This window comes from Solanum lycopersicum, chromosome 11 (genome assembly GCF_036512215.1).
Source record: "Solanum lycopersicum chromosome 11, SLM_r2.1".
Lineage (NCBI taxonomy): Eukaryota > Viridiplantae > Streptophyta > Magnoliopsida > Solanales > Solanaceae > Solanum > Solanum lycopersicum.
In genome coordinates this window covers 11,963,214-11,984,111 of record NC_090810.1, presented here as the reverse complement: position 1 = coordinate 11,984,111, position 20,898 = coordinate 11,963,214, and the positions used below count along the sequence as shown (strand labels likewise).

At 33.5% G+C, this 20,898-nt stretch overlaps 2 pseudogenes; both read left to right on the top strand.

Moving 5' to 3' along the window:
- Window positions 1–5,353: 5,353 nt before the first annotated feature.
- Window positions 5,354–6,224, top strand: LOC138339226 (uncharacterized; annotated as a pseudogene).
- A 64-nt stretch (window positions 6,225–6,288) lies between these two features.
- On the top strand, window positions 6,289–20,072 carry LOC112940248 (chitin-binding lectin 1-like; annotated as a pseudogene).
- Window positions 20,073–20,898: the final 826 nt, after the last annotated feature.

Here is a 20,898-nt window from a genome sequence, read left to right as displayed (position 1 = left end):
CCTTCTTCTTCACAAACAAAACGGGGGCACCCCAAGGAGATGCACTTGGTCTAATGAAGCCTTTGCTCAACAACTCTTGAAGTTGGGCCTTTAACTCTCTTAACTCCGCGGGAGCACTTCTATAAGGGGGTATAGAAATGGGGCGAGTACCCGGTTCAAGATCAATACAGAAGTCAATATCCCTATCCGGTGGCATACCAGGAAGATCTGCAGGGAACACATCCAAAAACTCACGGACTACCGAAACCGACTCAATCGAAGGTACTTTGGTAGTATCATCCTTGAGGTGTGTCAAGAAAGCTAAACAACCCTTACTAACCATTCTATTAGCACGAAGAAAGGAGGCGATACGAACCGGATTGGAAGTGTAGTCACCCTCCCACACTAATGGATCTGTCCCAGGCTTGGCTAACGTCACAGTTTTAGCATTACAATCCAAGATCGCAAAATTCGGAGAAAGCCAAGTCATACCCAGAATTACATCAAAGTCAACCATTTCTATTATAACCAAATCTACATAAGTGTTGCTCCTCACAAAAGTCACCAAACAAGACCTATATACTCTTTCAACTATCACAGACTCACCCACCGGAGTAGAAACATGAATAGGCATGTCAAGTAATTCATAAGGTAAATTAAGACCAGTAGCAAATGAAGAAGATACATAAGAAAATGTGGATCCAGGATCAAACAATACAGAAGCCATGCAATCACAAACCAGAAGATTACCTGTGATAACAACATCAGATGTCTCCGCCTCAGATCTCCCAGGGAAAGCATAACAATGGGCCCTATCACCCGTCTGCCTGTTGCCCCTACCATGTTGTGTTGTAGTGGCTCCAGTTTGCCTATCACCCCAGCCGTTTTGGTGACCACCATTACCTCGGCCACTACGTCCCCCAGAATAACGGCCTCTACCATGACCACCTCTACCTCTGGCTATTGGGGGTCTGTAACTCTATTTTGGACAATACCTCTTAATGTGTCCAGTCTCCCCACATCCATAACACTCTCTGGATTCAAGCATAGGTCTCTCAGAGAAGTGTTGGCCGGTCTGAGGTGGACCCCCAACTACAGTTTGTAGTGAATACTGAATTGGTCGGACTGAGTAACCTCCGGAACCCTGTCCTCTAGAGTAAGAACCATTAATCTCACCTCTCTTTCGAAACCTTTTTGATGTCGACGCCACGGTGAAGTCATCAAGCTTTACTCCTTCCACCTCTATCATGAAGTCTACCACTTCTTGAAAGGAATTTGCCGTAGCCGCTACCTGTAAGGCTGAAAGCCGCAATTCTAACCTCAACCCCTTCACAAAACGGCGAATCCGCTCTTGTGGACTGAAACAAAGCTGGGTGGCATATCTTGATAGCGCACGAAACCTAGCCTCATAAGCAGTAACCGACATCCTACCTTGCTCTAGGCTCAAGAACTCATCTCTTTTCCTATTGCTCAAGGTCCGGGGGATATACTTCTCCATAAACAAGCTAGAGAATGAGGTCCAAGTCATAGGTGGTGCCGCTGTTGGTTGACACTCAACATGTGACCGCCACCACATTTTGGCGTTCCCTTGAAACTGATAAGTCACAAACTCAATACTAAACCGTTCTACTATACCCATCTTGTGTAGTAGCTCATGACAGTCAACCAGAAAATCATAGGCATCCTCCGATTCAGCACCCTTGAAGACTGGAGGTTTCAATTTCAAGAATTTACTGAAAAGTTCATGCTGATCATTTGTCATTATAGGCCCGGTAGTCAGACGAGGAAACGTGCCTATTTCCAATGAGGCATCCATACGGGGAGCCCCAGCAGCGGCATGTCGTACCTCTGAAATCGGAGGTGTTGGTGCAGAAAACATTGGAGGTGACTGACCCTGATCAGATAACCCGCTAAGATAAGCAAGAACCTTATTGATCATCTATGGGGTAGGTTGGGGTGGCAATTCCTCATTTTGCACTTGTTCATTCTCCCCTTCCTCACCCTCTCTTACTACTTCCTCAGTCGGTGGAGGAGTCACCGCCCTAGCATCAGATGGGCTAGGTACTTGTCCTCTTCCTCAAGAGGACTTCCTCCCACGACCTCTACCACGGCCTCTCGCCACTACTCCTCTTCGAGCTACAGCCCCAGTGGCTGGCTCCGACGTTTCTTGTCTTGTCGTTGTTTGTGTTGGTGCAGTCGTTGCTCTAGTTCTAACCATCTGCGAAAAAGAGTCAAGATGGTCAAATACCAATTTGTATCACCTTGATACCAATTGGATCCAAGCAATAGCACGAAAGATAGAAAGAAAGAATGGAATTTTCCTAAAGTCTTATAGCCTCTCAAAGAAAAGTAAAGGCGTCCCCCTACCGTTTCTTAAGACCCTACTAGACTCGTTCTTGTGTGATGAGACCAATGAACCTAATGCTCTGATACCAAGTTTATCATGACCCAAAACCGAGCCGCGACTGGCACCCACACTTACCCTCCTATGTGAGCGAACCAACCAATCTAAACTCTAACATTTCAGTATAATAATGACAAAAAGTAATGCGGAAGACTTAAACCCATTAATAAAAACCAATTCAATAACTTCTAAATTCAACATTTATTATCCCCCCAAAATCTAGAAGTCATCACCACAAGAACATCTATGATCAAATTACTAAACTAAGAGCATTCTAAGAAGCTAAAATAAGTAAAAGCTAGTCCATGCCAGAACATCAAGGAATCAAGACAGGAGGAAGGAGATCCAGTCCAAGCTAGAAGCATTAGCTGACCCTAAAGATCCGGTGTGACGAAGACTGGCTACGATTGCGGTTGAGTTGAAGACGACGGCACGTTTGCTGCACTCCACAAATAACAAAGAAGAAAACATAAAGGTAGGGGGTCAGTACAAACACAAGTACTGAGTAGGTATCATCGGCCAACTCAAAATAGAAAACAGTATGTATCAAGTAATATCATAAATCAACTACAATACTCAACATGTAGCAACAACAAGTACTATAATCATTAATAAGTACCGCCAAGTTCACACATGAGGACTCACGCCTCAGTTTCATACTCATTTGGGAGTTAGGTTCATTAGATTGAGTATATTAACATATTTAAAGATTCATTATCTTTATTCCCCTCGTGTCGGTACGTGACACTCCGCTCCATATACTATCCTGGTGTCAGAACGTGACACTCCAATCCTCATATACTATCCTGGTACAGGAACGTGGCACCCGATCCATATACTATCCTGGTGTCGGAAGGTGACACTTCGATTCTCGTTTTATCCTGGTACCGGAACGTGGCACCCGATCCATATACTATCCTGGTGTCGGAACGTGACACTCTGATCCTCATTCTATCCTGGTACCATAACGTGGCACCCGATCCTCTATTTCTATCCTGGTACCGGAACGTGACACCCGACCCCCTAATCTCACTTCTTTCGTTCATCAAGCCTTCTTTTATACCAAGGCATCATCATTAACAAAGTAGATTAGGGTTATCTTTCATGATTTGGGATTTATAGCTTCATCATGCTTATTTATTCACAATTACATAATCATATTCATGCAAGCATACAATTAAACATATTGAAGGATTTACAATACTACCAATACATATCATTCGCTAATAAGAGTTTACTACGAATAGCATAAAAACCATAACCTACCTCCACCAAAGATTAGTGATCAAGCAAGAAAATTCCCCAAATCTTTGTTTCCTCTTCGTTTCTCTTTCTCGTTCGATTCTCCCTCTCTCTCTTTGTTCTTTTTATTGTTCTTATTCAAACCCTCTTTCTTTTAACCTAATTAGCATATAATTAAGTTTAAAAGATGACAATAATAACCCACTAATTAACTCAAGGTTACCTGTTTTAACCCCCAAGTAATTAGACTTATTAATATTAACCCACTAACTTTATAATTAAAGCAGGAATAGTCAAAAACGTCCCTTAAAACAGTTAAAGAAATCCGACTTAGCCTGGGATTACGCAGTCTGTGACGGCCCGTCGTGCCTGCGACGGTCTGTCCTACTGCTCCGTCACAGAGTTCAGAGACTCAGTTCTATTAAAGGGTCTGTGACGGTCCGTCGTGCCCATGACGGTCCGTCCTGCCATGTCATCACGAAGTTCAGTGAGTCGATTTCAGTACCCAATTTCAGAATTTCTAAGTGTTTTGAAACGAGACCCTGCGACGGTCCGTCGTGCCCATGACGGTCCGTTTTGGGGTCCGTCGTCTCAAGCAGTTTTCCAGAAATAAAATCTGCTGCTCAAAACGACTAAAAAAGGTCGCTACCTTTAACTTTATATCTACATAGATACAACTGACCTAAAACAAAAAATTAATTAATCATTAAATCGAAGCTATATAATTCAAATAAACTTCGAGAAATATTTCATGTACAACCAAAACATAGAAAGTGATTATTTAAAGATCTCTTATATCAACAAATTTCAAAAAACCAAAAGTGTCATTCAAACGTATATGACAATAGTAAAAAATAATTTTCTTCTTTCACCATAATAGATCAACTTTACTTCTGGCCAAATTAAAATTCAATTACTGGCATTTTTCAGCACATTCAAAATAAAAATATACGTGTGTGACATAATTATGGAAGTGCATAATTGGAGTGTTTTCACTGTAAGACAACCAATCCATATCTAAATACAATTTTTGTGTTAAAATTGAACATTATAAGGACTACAACATTTGTGCAGTCTTCTGTTGTTGGCTCTCCAAAATTAAACTTCAAAAGTTTAAACAGAGATTAGAGGTTTGTCATAGAAAAAGTGAGATAATTGTTGAGATATGAATTCTTGAATTGCATATAGAAAGAAGTATATAATATGAAGAACATTTTTTCTAATCCTCTACTTACTCTTTCAAACTTCAGCGATAGTAAGTCTTGAATGGATTGTAGTAACTTAAGAAGCAACAAAACCACTTAGTAATTCTGCACTTGCTACTTCTAATAATTCTTCACTAACAAGTCTTGAATGGTACATGTCTTACTTCTAATAATTCTGCAGTAACAAGTCTTGAATGTTGTAGGATAATTTTCTGTATTTGCTTGATCACCAAATAGGACAGACTCATCACACAGGTAAGACTACTAATTCTTCACTTGCTTTTTCTAATAATTTTATTTATTTTTGTATGCAGGATCAACAAAAATATCAATAAATAAGGATACAATGGAGAAATAAATTAATAATAAGTCCAGCACTAACAATATATTGGGCCTGAGAACACTCACAGGAACACACAAGTAGTTGAAATGAACGATAGATGAACACTGGAAACAAGGTTCATAACATAGTTTAGAATGACCACAAAAATCAATATCATCAGACTGGGTCTCTAGTACGTACATGGAAGTGCCAAAATATTCTAAAGGTTCCGTTGATGCAGGTACTCCATTCCCTAAGCCCCTAGATAATATTGTTGTTAAGAAAGTTGCTGATGTGGCTGTAAAGTGCAGGACACTACTAATTTGCAGGAAAAGAAATCTACATGGAGGGATGATATGACTCTTGTTTTGCAGGAGGTTATGAATATCCCTTTTCACTATACTGAAGCCCATGTCACTCTTATTTCAAGTTAAAAAAATACAGGGCAACAAGAGGTCATTGATACAGGTCACAGAAAGTTAGGTTTAATAATAAATAAGGAGGAAGGTTTAGTAAAAAGAGAAGGAATGCTATAAAAAGACATAAAGAAAATCTTGAACAAGGTAAAGATTTAACAGATAGTGAAAAAAAAATTGAGGACCAGGCTGCAAGAAAATCCCCAGCCAATTTTCCTCTCCAATTTTCTCTTCCTTGCCTCTAGTTGAACATAGGCACAACCTCCCCGCGGAGAAAGAAATGAACTTTCTCTATGATCTTGTATCGCAAAAATCCCCCTGCAATATTCTTGTTTTCGGACCTGAAACACAATACTCTTCTCAAATTTTAACAATCAATAGGGGTGGATTCACTGTCTTTCTTGAGGACAACCCCGCGAACATCAAACTTTATAACTCACGAGTAATGTTGATAGTAATCGAATTCACAGAGTCAAGTATCAAACAGTTGCTAGAGATGCATATAACATTTTAAAACATGCTAGAGAAAACCACAAAAACTGCTACATTTCAGCAATTGCAAGGCCTAGTAGTTCAAAACATGATGTGCATAGTAGTTCATCAAGAAAGTGCAAATTTATGTCACTTGCTACAAATGTTCCTAAGGAAGTGTATGAAGTGAAGTGGGATTTGGTGATTGCTGATGGACCAGAAGGTGATAAACCGAAATCACCAGGAAGAATGGCTGCAATTTACATTGTTGATGTAGTAGCAAGAAGAAGAAAGAAGAATAATGGGACTCATGTATTGGTACATGATGTTGATAGAATGATTGAGAAGTGCTTTTCTTGGGAATTCTTATGTGACACTAATTTGATTTCTTCTAAAGGGAAATTCTGGGATTTTAATATACTAGCAAAACCAAATAGAACTACATTTTGTCGTGCATAATTGAACATATATTTGTCTGCTATTGTAGAAAAATTCTTTTGTTTGATGTTGAATCTAGGCACACAGCTTATGTTTATTTCATTAATATAATCTTCCCTTAATTATCTTCAGAACGGATCTTAATTATCTCTTTGTAAGTTAGCTCCGTTCTATACATGCTTTAGTTTCAAGGATGCCTCCATTCATTAATATTTTCAATCATAAGGTTGATCATTCTTAACAGTGTTTATGGAATATCAATTTACAATAATGCATAGCTCAATTATTATCTAAATAACTAATGATATGGTGACCATCATTATGCCATTGACTGTATAGAGGAGATGGATATCGTATCCAACATATATCGTGACAGAGCAGAAACATTCACATAATTTAATAAAGGAAATGGATAATATTAATTGTTGTTTTTATCACTTATTTTAATTGTATATTCTTTTACATACTTGGTGAGTTACTTCATGTCCTAAAAGTGAGAGATGCTAATTTTAATACCTTATCTCTACTATGTGTCCTCTTAAATAAAGACATTCAACAAGTTATATATTCATTTTTAGATAAAAAGACATGGAGAATAAACTGACCTCAATATACCAAAGTGAGATGATTATCTCATTCGCACATGCAACACTTGTCAAGTGATCTTTAACTATGTTTGTTTCAATCAATTCATCTGATCCATGAAAGTGGAACAAATCGTACGTAAGATCAGAGTGGATCTACCTTCAAACCATAAAATAGATATCCAATAAGTACTAGGTAAGTAACATAGCGTGAATCATATAATTAGAGCTTTTGAATTCACTATTCAACAAGAAAATCATGAGGAAGTACAAGAAGTTACAAATACGCAAGGACTCTCACAGAGGGGTAGAAAGAATGTTAGACAAAGGAATAGAATATCAACCACCAGCATGTATGCTAGTTCTACTACACTCAACACTAGGTCAAAGAGTAAAGGTCCTTAATGATGTTTTTAATTTTTCAGCACTAGTTTGTTAAATAAGAAGGAGCTTTCACTGATCCGAGAATGACTCTTTCATAAAGGCTAAAGAACAGCCCCAAATTTCTCATTTTTAAATAAGTCCTTGGCTGGAAGAGTTAAAACATGTGAAGGAGCAGAAGTGTAAGCTTTATGTATGTATGACAAATTCATATTAAAGAGGAACAAAACAACTGGAGATAGTAGAATATGCATTTTCTTGAAAGATGAGTTTTAGTTTACCTTTTCAAACAAAGTAGGCTTAGCTTGTGAAATTCAAACTATAGTTTTAGAGATATGTTAATATTATTTACACAACCTTTTCTTTTCCACATAGATATAATAGCATCTTAGCAGCTAAAATCTCTCATTAAGGAAAATCAAGAAGTGTAAGCTCTATGTATGTATGACAAATTCATATTAAAGAGGAACAAAACAACAGGAGATAGCAGAATATGCATTTTCTTGAAAGATGAGTTTTAGTTTACTTTTTCAAACAAAGTAGTCTTAGCTTGTGAAATTCAAACTATAGTTTTAGAGATATATTAACATTATTTACACAACCTTTTCTTTTCCACATAGATATAATAGCGTCTTAGCAGCTAAAATCTCTCATTAAGGAAAATCAACAGAATATATTAGTGAGATGCTTTTTCCTTCTATCAATGAGGTAAAAAATATGAGTTATTAGGACACCAAAATTTTTAATAGTAATGTCACTACGAACGTATATCGCCAATGTTATGTTTTAAATAGCAAGTGATGTTGCTACAACTCTTCAAAAATATTTTTGAGTGCGTGTCAAATTCTCCAAAAGTAGTGTATTTGTGGAGGATCTGAAATAAGTGTGACAACATATTTGGAGAGTCCGATAAACATAGATGAAAATGAAGAGGCTCTCTATGATTAGGAATGACAAGAAGAGAACAACACTGTTTCCTGATATTGATTCTTATATGTTAAAACTACTTCTTTATTTAGTTTCATCACTAAGTTGAATAGACTCTAGCCTTACTGATATGGTCACAACTTTCAAACATGGAAGAGTACAAATTACAAAATGTTTATTCTTAATAATTTCAAAAGAATAAATGTATTTTAAGCTCTTCAGTAGGTTTATTCGTTTTCACTACTAACTGGAATATCCACAGTTTGACATGGACAAAAGGGAAACGCATCCGATCAACTGATGTCATAGAGAAAAAGTGTGGGTGGATACCACCATAGGTCTCCTCCCCTGAAGCTCAAAAGAAAGCCCACTTTGTGGAGCATGACAGAACCATTGAAGTTGGTAGGAAGGAGAAACATAAATTCAGTGAGGAAATTGTTGATAATGAAGTTTTTAACATCATCAAGAGGACAAACGTAGAAACAAACTTTAGCATCATCCATAGACTGTCTTAAAGCACTTGATCATAGACTGTCTTTACAGTTCTATTTACTTCCATTCAATATGCAAGAACTTTACATGTAATAAAATTAGAAAGTTGCAAGCTATTTTTCATCTGTTGCATCTATCTTATCAAATAGGACAGACTTTAGCATCGTACAAAACTTTCTCTCCATTTTGTTTACATTGACTTCTCCTAATTATTCTAAAAATAGATGAAACAAGCCTCACATTCAACAATATCCAAAACTCATTAGGTTGTCCATACTACAAAAAAAAAATCTTCTACTTCTATTATGTTATTGCTAGTAATAGTTAGAATAAACGAAAGAAAGCACAATCCTCAAGTTGAAAGTAGAAAAAGAAACAAAACAATTAAAGACGTAGAAACAATTGCTTTACAAAGGATTTAAGTTGTACACATTAACAATTAAAGCATTTTACGCTATCACTGTAGTTTTACAAGTTATAGAAGGTAATAAAATGTATTTTTGAGATGATCCCTCTCCATACCTTCTAGAATTGAAAAATATATCCTATATCTCTTATCATTAAGGCATATGATTCGTTTTCTATATAGTTTAACTCAAACTACAAAGAAAGTTTAGCAAATTCATACTTCAAGGTGATCCCGAAACAACTAAGCAATATTGAACTAAAGTTTCTGACGTATACTTGAAAATGCACTAGAGAAACAACAAAATGACTTCTAGAGACTTCAAGACATTTTTTCAAAAGAAGAAAAGTTTTACCAGCAAATAGCTACAAGACAGAAGCAATGTGGTTAACAAAGGAACACAAGCTTCAGGCGAGCACAACCATGAACTCAGGAAGAATAAAAAAAACAGTGACATTAAAACAGACATTAAAACCTTTTAAAATTCATGTAGAGTAACTTTTTACATTTGACGAAATCCATATTAGGGACAAAATATCGTAGGTATAGCCAGCTTCGAAACTTCAGTTCTTCGAAGAAATACGACTTAGCTACAACTCAACTTCTCAGATAAAGGCGACTTAGCTTATCTTCTACATTCAACATTCAACATTCAAGAGAAAAAACTAGTCTGTCAAAGATAATCTGCCCATTTATACGTAATACAACTAAAAACTAAACTCCCAAAATCAACAAAATTCGTATCAACAATACAAGAACATAAAAACCATAACTTAAATTTTTGACTGACACACAAGAATATCAAAATCTTAAAGCTATAATTTAGACTTTTGAAGATAAAATCTGTTACGTGATAAATTCTATTCCAACAACCCTAAATCTTTAAGACATGAGGCAAGTTAATTTGTGACGCATTTTCTTTCAACTTTCAAAAGGAAATCTGATAGAACAACTGTTTACCCAGGAATTTTGAAGAAAATCATCTTCTTCAACTCTCCAATCTTTAACAATGAAGCTCTAAGAGGGAAATCGTCTTTTTCAGTTCATCTTAAGAGAAATCGCAGTGCTCTTCGATTTGTCTGTGGAAAATGATGTTCTTAAGCTGAAGTTTGAATGAAATGTGACAAAAATCGTAGTACAAATCAATTTCTTCCGTTCTTTGATCCTCTTCTTCAGTTCTTTCGAATGGTGTTCTTCAGCTAAAAATGGTGTTCTTCAGCTGAAAATAGAAGCTTCTGCTGAAGTTTTAGGAAATGTTGCCTTTTATGTATCTTTAATGTTTTATTCTTTTTAATATTTCTTTAATTTTTCATTTTTTTGGCCAAATAAAAAAGATAATGGAGATCAAATTTTAATGTTAAAATGTTGAACCACATTTTAATGTGTTGTATTTACAACCATAAAAATAACACACTTTAAAAGTGTGGCCATTTATGTAAATAGTTGTTGCCAACTACAACAACACTTATAAAGTGTAGTTTATCTCATTAAAGAGTACATTTTAAAAGTTATGCTAATATTAGTGTAGCTAAAAGTCAAAATCTTTCGCTATAATTTAAAAGCGTTCTTAAAAGTATTTTAGGCAACACTTTATAAGCGTTGTCCAGATTTAGTGTTGTCATAGACCTAATATGGTGTACTGATAGTCCAATTAAGATTAGTAATTTATATATAATCAAGTCTAGCTGTAAAGTAAGTAGACAAGAAATTTCATACAACCAAAAACATAGGTCAGAAGTCATCTCAAATCACTAAGTCGATATAATTACACGTCACCATTGTCTTTTCAACATATTGTTATCTTTTAGTTTTGATGGTTTAAAAAACAAAGGTATCAGATAAGGGAACCTAATTCGAATGGTATTTATATGCGAGAAAGGGACAATTGGAAAAAGTACACAACCTTTAGGTTCTAGGTCTGCAGGTTTTGGTGCATGACTCCTGAACGATGTGGCAAGAGTAATATATTGTCTCAATGTCTGAAAGGGAGACATAAAAAAATGAGGAAGATTTCTGGCCATTAGGGGAAGGTAGCTCACTTTCTAATCAGAAAGTGTAAATCTCACGTCTAGGATTAGAGAAATCAAGGATTGTATTCATGATTAAAATTGTTAAGTACATTCCTTGTTGAGGGAGAGAATATTAGAGTTTTAAGTTAAATATATTTAGAGTATGATGATGATGATGATGATGCAATTATGAATAATCTAATTCAAGTTGTACTATAATTCTAATGGTAGTTTAATCTAGTCTTAATATAATCCTAATTATTATATCCTAGTGGGATTTTAATTCTAGAGCAGTGCTATAAACTCGATCTATTCGCTTCGTTGAACCTATTACTTTGGCATGTTTCAAATGTCAGCTTCCTTCTTCATCAACACTTGATTAGGCACGTCAATTAGGTTCGTTGGACCTGTTCCTTTGACATGCTGAAATCGTCAACTTCCAATTTTTTCAACACTTCCGCTCAAGCTAGTGAGTAGATGAACAATTACTCCTAGCCTGCTTTGAATACCCAGAAAAAAGAACTTTGAATACCCATGAAAATCTTTTTTTGTCAATGATTCAATATGACTGTGATGTCTAGTCATTGTCCTGATAGTTCATCTGCAAATTGATAGGAGTAATTCCACTAGTAAAAACACTTAAGAGTAGTATGATTATTCCTACCACTTATTTTACATGACTCAATATTATTGCTATCCTTATTTTCACTTTGGAAACTTTTATTGTGCAGAGAACCTGGTCCATATTGAATGTCCTGAGAACTTGTACCCTGTCCAGCAGGCTTGGAACATATTCCTCTGGAGTTAATGTTGTTGTTTTCTCTTCCTCTACCTTTTTAGTAGATAGTATCATGTTGTGATTTTGTTGTGGGGTACCTCTTTTTTATCTTCCCTTATATGAAAACTCTTGATAAAATAAACAAATTGATTAAGAGTAGAATACGGTGTCTTACATAATATGACAAAGGTCTTGTATTTGCAGCCGAAGCCTCTATCAAAATTAATTACTTTTATTGCTTGAATATACGCTTTTTCAAGCATTCTCACATCTCTTTGGCGGATGAGCATCCCATAATTAGGTACATTCATTCTTTGGTCAATGTTACTAAGATCCAACTCCTCAGTAACACATCTTTATCCTTCCAATCATAAATGGTGCCACTATCTTTTGCATTCTTTTCAACTTTTACAACATTTCCAGCAGTCTATCCAATGGAACACCTATTTTTACTTGGTTCATTCTTTGTGATGAGATATGTTTGTTTCATCACGTGAACCAATTGAGATATATGTGTCCTCCCTATGAGGTTGTTTGTTGGCTTAAGTTTCATAGAGCAAGCGCCAATGAGTTGGTGAAGTGAGGATATTGATATAGTGTTGGTAGAAGGATCCATTGCAACATGTGTTTTTTTTAAAAAGACTCAGAGAGAGATAGAACTTTTATGCTCTAATACCATGTAGAAATCTCCCGTTTAGGATTAGAGAAATGAAGGATCATATTGATGATTAAAATTTTTAAGTACATACTTCTTATATAAAGAGATAATTGTATAGTCCTAAGCTAACTATACTTAAAGTACTACTACAATACCTATTAATACTATAAAAATAATAATGCAATTACAAATAATCTAATTCTAATTGTACATAATCGTAATCTAATACTAGTCGTAATATAATTCTAATTAATATAAGTAGTCTAATCCTAGTTCGACTCTAATTCTAGAACAGTGTTGTAAACTAGTCAGCCAGCTTCGTGGGAACTATTCCTTTAACATGTTCCGATCATCAACTTTCTTTTTCTTCAACAATAAGTACGTGTCTAAATGAGAGTCAATATACACCTTGATCACTCAACACTTGAAAAAAGAATAGAATTATCATGAATACAAACATCTGTAGTAATTATAGTCCAATCAAAATTAATAATTGATATATAAACACGACTATAAAGTAAATAGATAAGAAATTCCATATAGTCAAATCATTAACATATTAGTGTGTAAGTAGATATACTTACACTTCATCATTGTCTTTACAACACATCAACAACATCATCACCAATTGAGATAACTAGTACACATCATTTTAATGTACACCTTTAGGATATAAATGAAACCACTTATTTTAGTACAAATATGTACCTTTCGTTAATATATCTCCTTTTAACGACACTAGACCTTAACTAACATGTCAAACCATGAAGCACTGAGCAAACAATCACCAATCAATATTATCATCGACATATTTATCAAATACAACAAGTCAATAGTTTCATGAAATCATACTCATCATAACCTTACAGTTGTATAGTCACAACATCATATAGAAATTGAGGTATGACAATGCCTTTCTCGATAGACACTAATTAGTATACATAGGCTTCATAAATAAATAAATAGTTAATGACTAAAATATTATGAAATGAATTATTGTTTAGCCGTCGTGTCGCTTATTGAATCTAAAGTTATGGTTTGAGAAGTGGACTCTCTTCACAAGACTATTACTTATGCTTCTCAGAGAATTTAAACTATATATTTACTCATGTTAAGATGAATGATGTATATTATTTCATATTAAGAATAAGTTCGGACCAACAATCACATTAAATGCCAAATCCGCTCAAAATATAGGTTACGGGATGCCTATGTCAGCTCTATTCCTTTTAAATTTTTGTATGATGCTTTAAAGAAATTACTGATTGGTTGATCAAAAAGACATCATCAACATGTCAATCTTTTCCCCCCGACTCATGAATATGACCTTATTATATTGTTCTTCAATCTTAAAATTGAGTCTTCAATCCTCAAAATGCAGTATCCCGAACAAAATAACCCACAAAAACTATAACATTGACCTTTTTCTTATCGATATTCTTCTAAATTATTCCCTCTTTTCTCCGACTCTTTTTCCTCTTCTCTTTTCCGTTCTATTTCTTCTTCTAATTTTTCTTTCTCAAGTGATGCCTCTTCTTCCTCCTGTGTTTGGTATATGAAAGGAAAATATTTTTCTTAAATTGTGAGGTGGAATTGGGGGGGGGGGGGGGGTTAGTGTGGGTTCAATGGCGTGGGCAAGATTAATGAAGGGTGACTAGTTTAACATCTTTATATAAAAAATTATAGAAAATAAAAAGGTCAAAATTATTTTTCATGTATCTCTACTAAATATAGAATACTCTGAATGAAATTTTTTATTTTCCCACTAGATGAGCTAGAGGTGATGAGGTTGACTGTGTGGTTGTTGTGTCGTGGTAATTTTGAGGATTTGGACATTGAAGGAGACAATATAATCTGTTTTTGCTAATTTCATTAGGAAAGTTATTTTTTCTTACTTTAAGGAACTTTTTTTACTAAGAAAAATATTTTTTAATTTTTGATAAACCAAACATAAAAAAAAATAAAAAAAAGATCTGCATTCATACCAAACACACTCTTAGTTTGGTTTTACTAAAGACATCTCAATTTCAAACTCCAATTAGCGACAACCATACAACAAATATGTTGTCACATTAATACAATCTAAAAATCTTTCACAAAAAAGAAAATAAAGAAAAATCTATCAACAACCAAAGGTCTAATCAAATCTAGCAAATGCGTAACACAACAAAGGATTAATATTAATGAAAACAATCTTTCAATAATCTCAAATCTCTTGTTTTTACATGATTACTTTACTGATGTGATTTGTTAAAGTGATCTGACTAGTATAAATAACGACAAGTTATACACTAATAGATTAGGATAGTGTAAGTGCATAACACGTGACGCCACGTGTGTATAAACATTTAAAAAATCTTTTTATCTTATATTATTTTTATTTTTTTTAAAAAATAATCTTCTTAATTTATATATTTTATTTTAAAACTAAGTAAATACACAAAAAAATTAAAAACAATGGCCTATTACTTAGTTATGTTTTTTTAGAACTTCATTCATTTTTTGCTCTCTTTTTTTACGTTGATTTATTTATTTTTTATATTTTCTTTACATTTAGTTTTGATTAATTTCCAAATTAATTTCATATATTTGTATTTAATATAAGTTAATATCAGACAAATATCAAAATAAGTGAATAAAACAACACAAAAAAAAATTTAAACATTAAAATTAAAGTAATTATTACTATTTTAAATATAAAAAAAACATGTACATTTTTTAAATAATTGAAAATGAAAATATAAAAAATTAATAACAGGAAAAAATAAAAGTTTAAAGTGAGGATGTAAATTATATTTTACAAAGAAAGAAATGAAAATAATTAAATATGTATAATTATAGTGTAAATAGTTATATGTACTAAGTAATTGTAAATAGATCAATTAAAAAGGACATGTCTAAAAAAAAATTTCATCTTCACTTGCCTTCAAGAGAGTGTTCACTCTTACTACGCTAGGTCAACTTTTGGAGTGTGTTTATTCCCTTTTAAAGATAATTTAGGAGGGCTAATGATATTTTAGTTAAGTTTAGACGTGTCTCTGAGATTTCGGTCATAGATTAGGGGCTACTTATGTATTATTTCTAAAATTTTTATTTAGATGAAACTCATCTTTAACTTTTTTTTGTTGCATCTAAAGTGTCGGTGTTGTTTTCTTGAACTGCACCAAAAAATAGCGAAGTGTTTAAACGCGATAAGTGCTTTATTACACGTAACTAAATCCAAAGATATTATATCATATTTAACTTAATCATCAACATTGTATTCTCTTATGGTATCCACAATTTCTTGTAAACTTTGGACCTCAAAACATGTATCATTTTCACACGGGTGAAATCCAACAGGCTAGTGACATCATTTTTATGCTGATAACTGAGATCATTAATCAAGAACTCGAGTTTATAAACGATGTTCTCACAAGTGGAATCGTTAAATAATTCCTCGAGTCTTCATAAGTGTGTTCATAACCTTCATTTGTCATGAATCTTCATAATTGGGTTTATAAGCTTCATTTTTCATGACCCAGAAATAGACCTGATGGCACTTGTCCAATCCAATTGAGTCAAGTCAGCCTCAAACCTAACAACAATAAAGGAATGTGGAAAATAAAACAATAATGACAAACCAATGGAAATGTTATTCATTCTATAAAATAACCCCAAAACTTGATTGTCACATGTATAAACCAATAATATATTAATACAAAATTGAAAGATAATTTCAAGTCTCATGTTTGTTCAAAAATAAAACAAAGCATAAAATAAGAATGAAGAGGGTCCGTTGGAATGATTAGCAGCTTCCTCTCAAAGTCCTATGAAAGCCTCATACATAAACGAAAAATAATCAATCGCAACCAGGTTCAAAACCTATACAAATGTAGAAACAAGGACAGAGTATAAACCATCACGGTACTCAACAAGTAACATAATAAACAAGAAAAAACTAGCTAGAATATGAGTACTCCTTTCATACCAATCGAACCTATTCAAATTACAACCTGCACAGAAATCATCTCAACTTAACAACTCACAATACACAGTTCACAATTTTCATATACATATCCAATAGTCACAGTTCAGCAATGAATAAGTATATCAAGTATGTCAATCACAAGTTTCAAGTAAATCAATCACAATTATCAAATAGACCAATCACAAATATCAAATAGATCAATCATAAGTATCAAATAGATCAATATCAATTATTGATTTCATAAAATCACAATAATCAAACACTTGTCGGAACTATTTCTCACTGGCACAATATCACTATCCAAAAGTGTTTTTCATTGGCATAATATCATATCACTTAAAAAAACCATTTTTCCTCGACAAAATATCACTAGTCGAAATCATTTCCATCGTTTTTACATCACATCACTAGAGGAAGTATTTTTTTTTGACTTTATATCATATTACTAGACGAAACAATTTTCCTTTGACTTCATATCACATGCCTCATCAAAATGACATAAATCAATGCAAATATGAAATTTCATGCCATTAGGAAGAGACAATAACTCAATCGAATCAAGTCCATCATAATTCCATCAAGTATTTCATCAATCAACGATTGGGGTCCACCACAAGACAACTCACAAAGCACATTTATCAACACAATGCCTTTTACATAATCCTATTTTTATTCATTGATATCAATCAAGTGGGATGATTAAAATGATCACCTCATTCTCATTACTTCTCAAATCACATACCATGAAGGAGAATACACGATTATACAAGTTTTAGAAGATTTAGAAGATCACTTTCCTTAATTCAATCAAAAAGTCAATTCAAGACCCGAGCCTCCATTTTTAAACAATGTCCAAAGTCATATAATATAATTCAATCAAGTTATCATAATAGTAATGTGGAAATAACAACTCCCAAAACATATATTTTTACAAGTGGGTCAAATCAACTCAACAATACAATTTTGAAAATGAGGTTTGAATCCGGAGATCTTTACTTGGAAATGTTATGCAAGACATTTGAAACTCATTGGAGAAAACTATTTCCAAAAAGGAATAAAAATCAATTCACAATCACTATTTTAACTCGTACTCAAGTTCTTGAAAAATCTTGCAATTTGTCAATCAAAATCCCAAACTTTGATGTTAAAATCCATAAAGGATAAAGGAAATTGAAATTTTAGGGTCACTAAAGATTACCCAAATGATTTAGCACAAAAATTCTGTGCAAAATCGCTTCCAAGGGTTTTACATAGCTTAAAAAATAAAAAATGAGGGTTAAACCCCAAATGGAAGGACAAAAATCTCCTCTGATGTCGATTAAGAGAACTTAGGTTTGCACTTATGTGAACCCCACAAAAACAGGGGGTCTCGTATTTACAAATTAGTCTCCGCTTCAGCTACCATCACTAAAGCGAGCCCTGATTTTCTTAAGCGAACCACGCTAAGGTCCATAACTTGCTTTAGCGATGTCACTTTAGCGAAGGTCACTAAAGTGGAAGGCTTATCGCAAACGCAAATGGTACAAAACTAGGCACCAAAAAATCAATCAACTCTAAAAACGTCGAAAGGACTCGCAAGATTCATTTTGAATCCCGTAGATACAAACCATATATGAAAATTGACTAAATTCGACGTTCAAATTCAATGAAATCATCGAAACACGAATCTAAGGTCTCCTTAACCCGATATTGATGGAAGTCAGAAGAAATGACATATCACCTTAAAATGACAAATCAAGCTTGGAACTTCTGAAATTTTAAACCTCACCTAGACATAAAATCATCCCTTTAATCTAGCGAAACTCTGAGAATTCCAATCCAATCATGCGAACTTGAAAGTTGACGAAAGTCAACCCAAAGGTTGAAATCTCAACAAATTTCAACTTAGGACCTCAATTCTTAGGAACATTTTAAAACCGACAACTCTCATAGACCAATTTCCACATTTCGGGACTAACAGAATTGAGAAAATTTTATTCCGACGCTCGAAACTTCAAAAGACCCAAAAATTCTTTTTTTTAATATATTTTGGCTTTTCAAATTCAAAAAAAATTGCAAAATTCACAACTTTTTATGCAAGGCTTGAAATCAGTTTTACAACTCTTTTAAAAATGATTTAGGGTTGATATCAAGAAGGGTAAAACAATAATTTTACGAAAACTTCCAAAAATTACCAACCAAGTCATAAAATTGATTCTCAAGAAAATTCTTTGAAATAATAAATATTTATTTATCAATTAACTAATACATTTACAAAATAATACTCCCTCCGTCCACTTTATTTGTCATGCTTTTCGAAAGTCAATTTGACTAACTTTCAAAGTTAAATAAGATTACATTAATTCGATATTATGAACAAAATATTTAGATATTCACAAATTATATGAAAAGTACTATAAATTGTTATTTTTTGTATATCAATACGATGAAAAAATACATCTAAACATGTTAGTCAAAGTTCATAAAGTTTGACTCTATAAATAAAACCATGACAAACAATACCGAACGGCGGAAGTAGTAATATTTTATAATCCCAACAATATGAATTTAGTTAAGTTTAAGTATATTACTTAACTAATTGCTAGAGTCAATGGTCTAACCAATTCATTCAAAAGAGGATGTGAAACACAAGGTGGTGACGGAAAATGTCCTACTGGACAGTGTTGTGGTTTCTCTTGTTTGTGCGAAACCATATCATCAGGTTATTGTGTTCCAGAGAATTGCTAAAGTCAATGTCCATACCCGTACCCACAGGGACGATGTGGATTGGAAGCTAGTGGCAGAAAATGTCCTAAAGGAGTGTGTTATAGTTACTCTTGTTGGTCTGGAAACACATTAGACTATTATGATGTTGATAAATGCCAAAGTCAATGTTCAGGTCCGTTCCCACAGGGACGATGCGAATGGCAAGCTGATAATGGATCATGTCCAACTGTAGTGTGTTGTAGTCTAAGTGGTTGGTGTGGTACCACATCGTATCATTGTGGTTGTGGAAAATGTCAAAGTCAATGTGAAAGACCATACCCACCCTCACCCCCATCAATTACATAAGGACCATGCGGAAAGCAAACTGGTTGTAGAAAATGTCCTACTGGAGTGTGTTGTAGTGACTCAGGTTGGTGTGGAACCACCTCGATCTATTGTTATCCTAATAGATGCCAAAGTCAATGTTCAGGACCGTTCCCACAAGGACGATGCGGATGGCAAGTTGATAATGGACCATGTTCTACTGGAGTATGTTGTAGTTTAGATGGTTGGTCTGGAACCACACCGGCTTATTGTGCTTCTGGAAACTGTCAAAGCCAATGCAAAAATACTCTCGAATCCACGAAGAATCGTATGAAAGAATTTTTTGATGTTTGGTTGATAATAGTTTTTGCAATAAAATAATTATTTTACTTAATTTCAAACACTAAAGAAGCAAAAGTGCATTTGTTTTCTATGAGAAGTAAAAGGAAATATCAATAAGAGATAAAAAGGGGAGTGAAAAAGTGAATTGTTAAACATGTACTTTATAAATTAGGATTGAAATCTGAACGACACACCTAAATTTAACTAAGATGCTATCAACTCTCAAAATAATTTAAAATGTAATACAAACCCAAAAAGTATATGTGGTACAAAAAGTATGTACGCACTTTTTTGAAAGCAAGTGAAGATCAAAATATTTGCACACATGTCCTTTTTTAATTGTTCTATTTATAATTAGTTAGCAAACATATAATTATTTGCATTAAAACTATACGTATTCAATTGTTTTTATTTCTTTCTTCGTAAAATGTTTATTTCCCTCCTCACTTTAACTTTTTTAGATTCAGATTTTCTATCTTTTCATTTTTAATTGTTTTAAAAAAATTATGTGTATTTTATTAAAAAACAAATAATTTTCTTAAAAAGTTTCCTTTAACTTCTATGTTATAGTAAAATTTCTTCATTTACTTTGATATCTGTCCGAAATTAACTTTTTTTAAATATAAGACATTTGAAATAATATTTGAAATCAATGGAAAGAAAAAACAAATCTATTTATCTATATATAATAGGAGAAGAAAAATCGCCACATGTCAACCCCACAAATTTTTGAAAATTTAAATTATAAATTATTAAATATTATATAATTAATTTTATATGTTAAATTCAAAATTCATCACACATGTCATCAATTTACTCAAATAATGATAAATTTCAGCATTTTAAATAAAATCAAAATTTGATT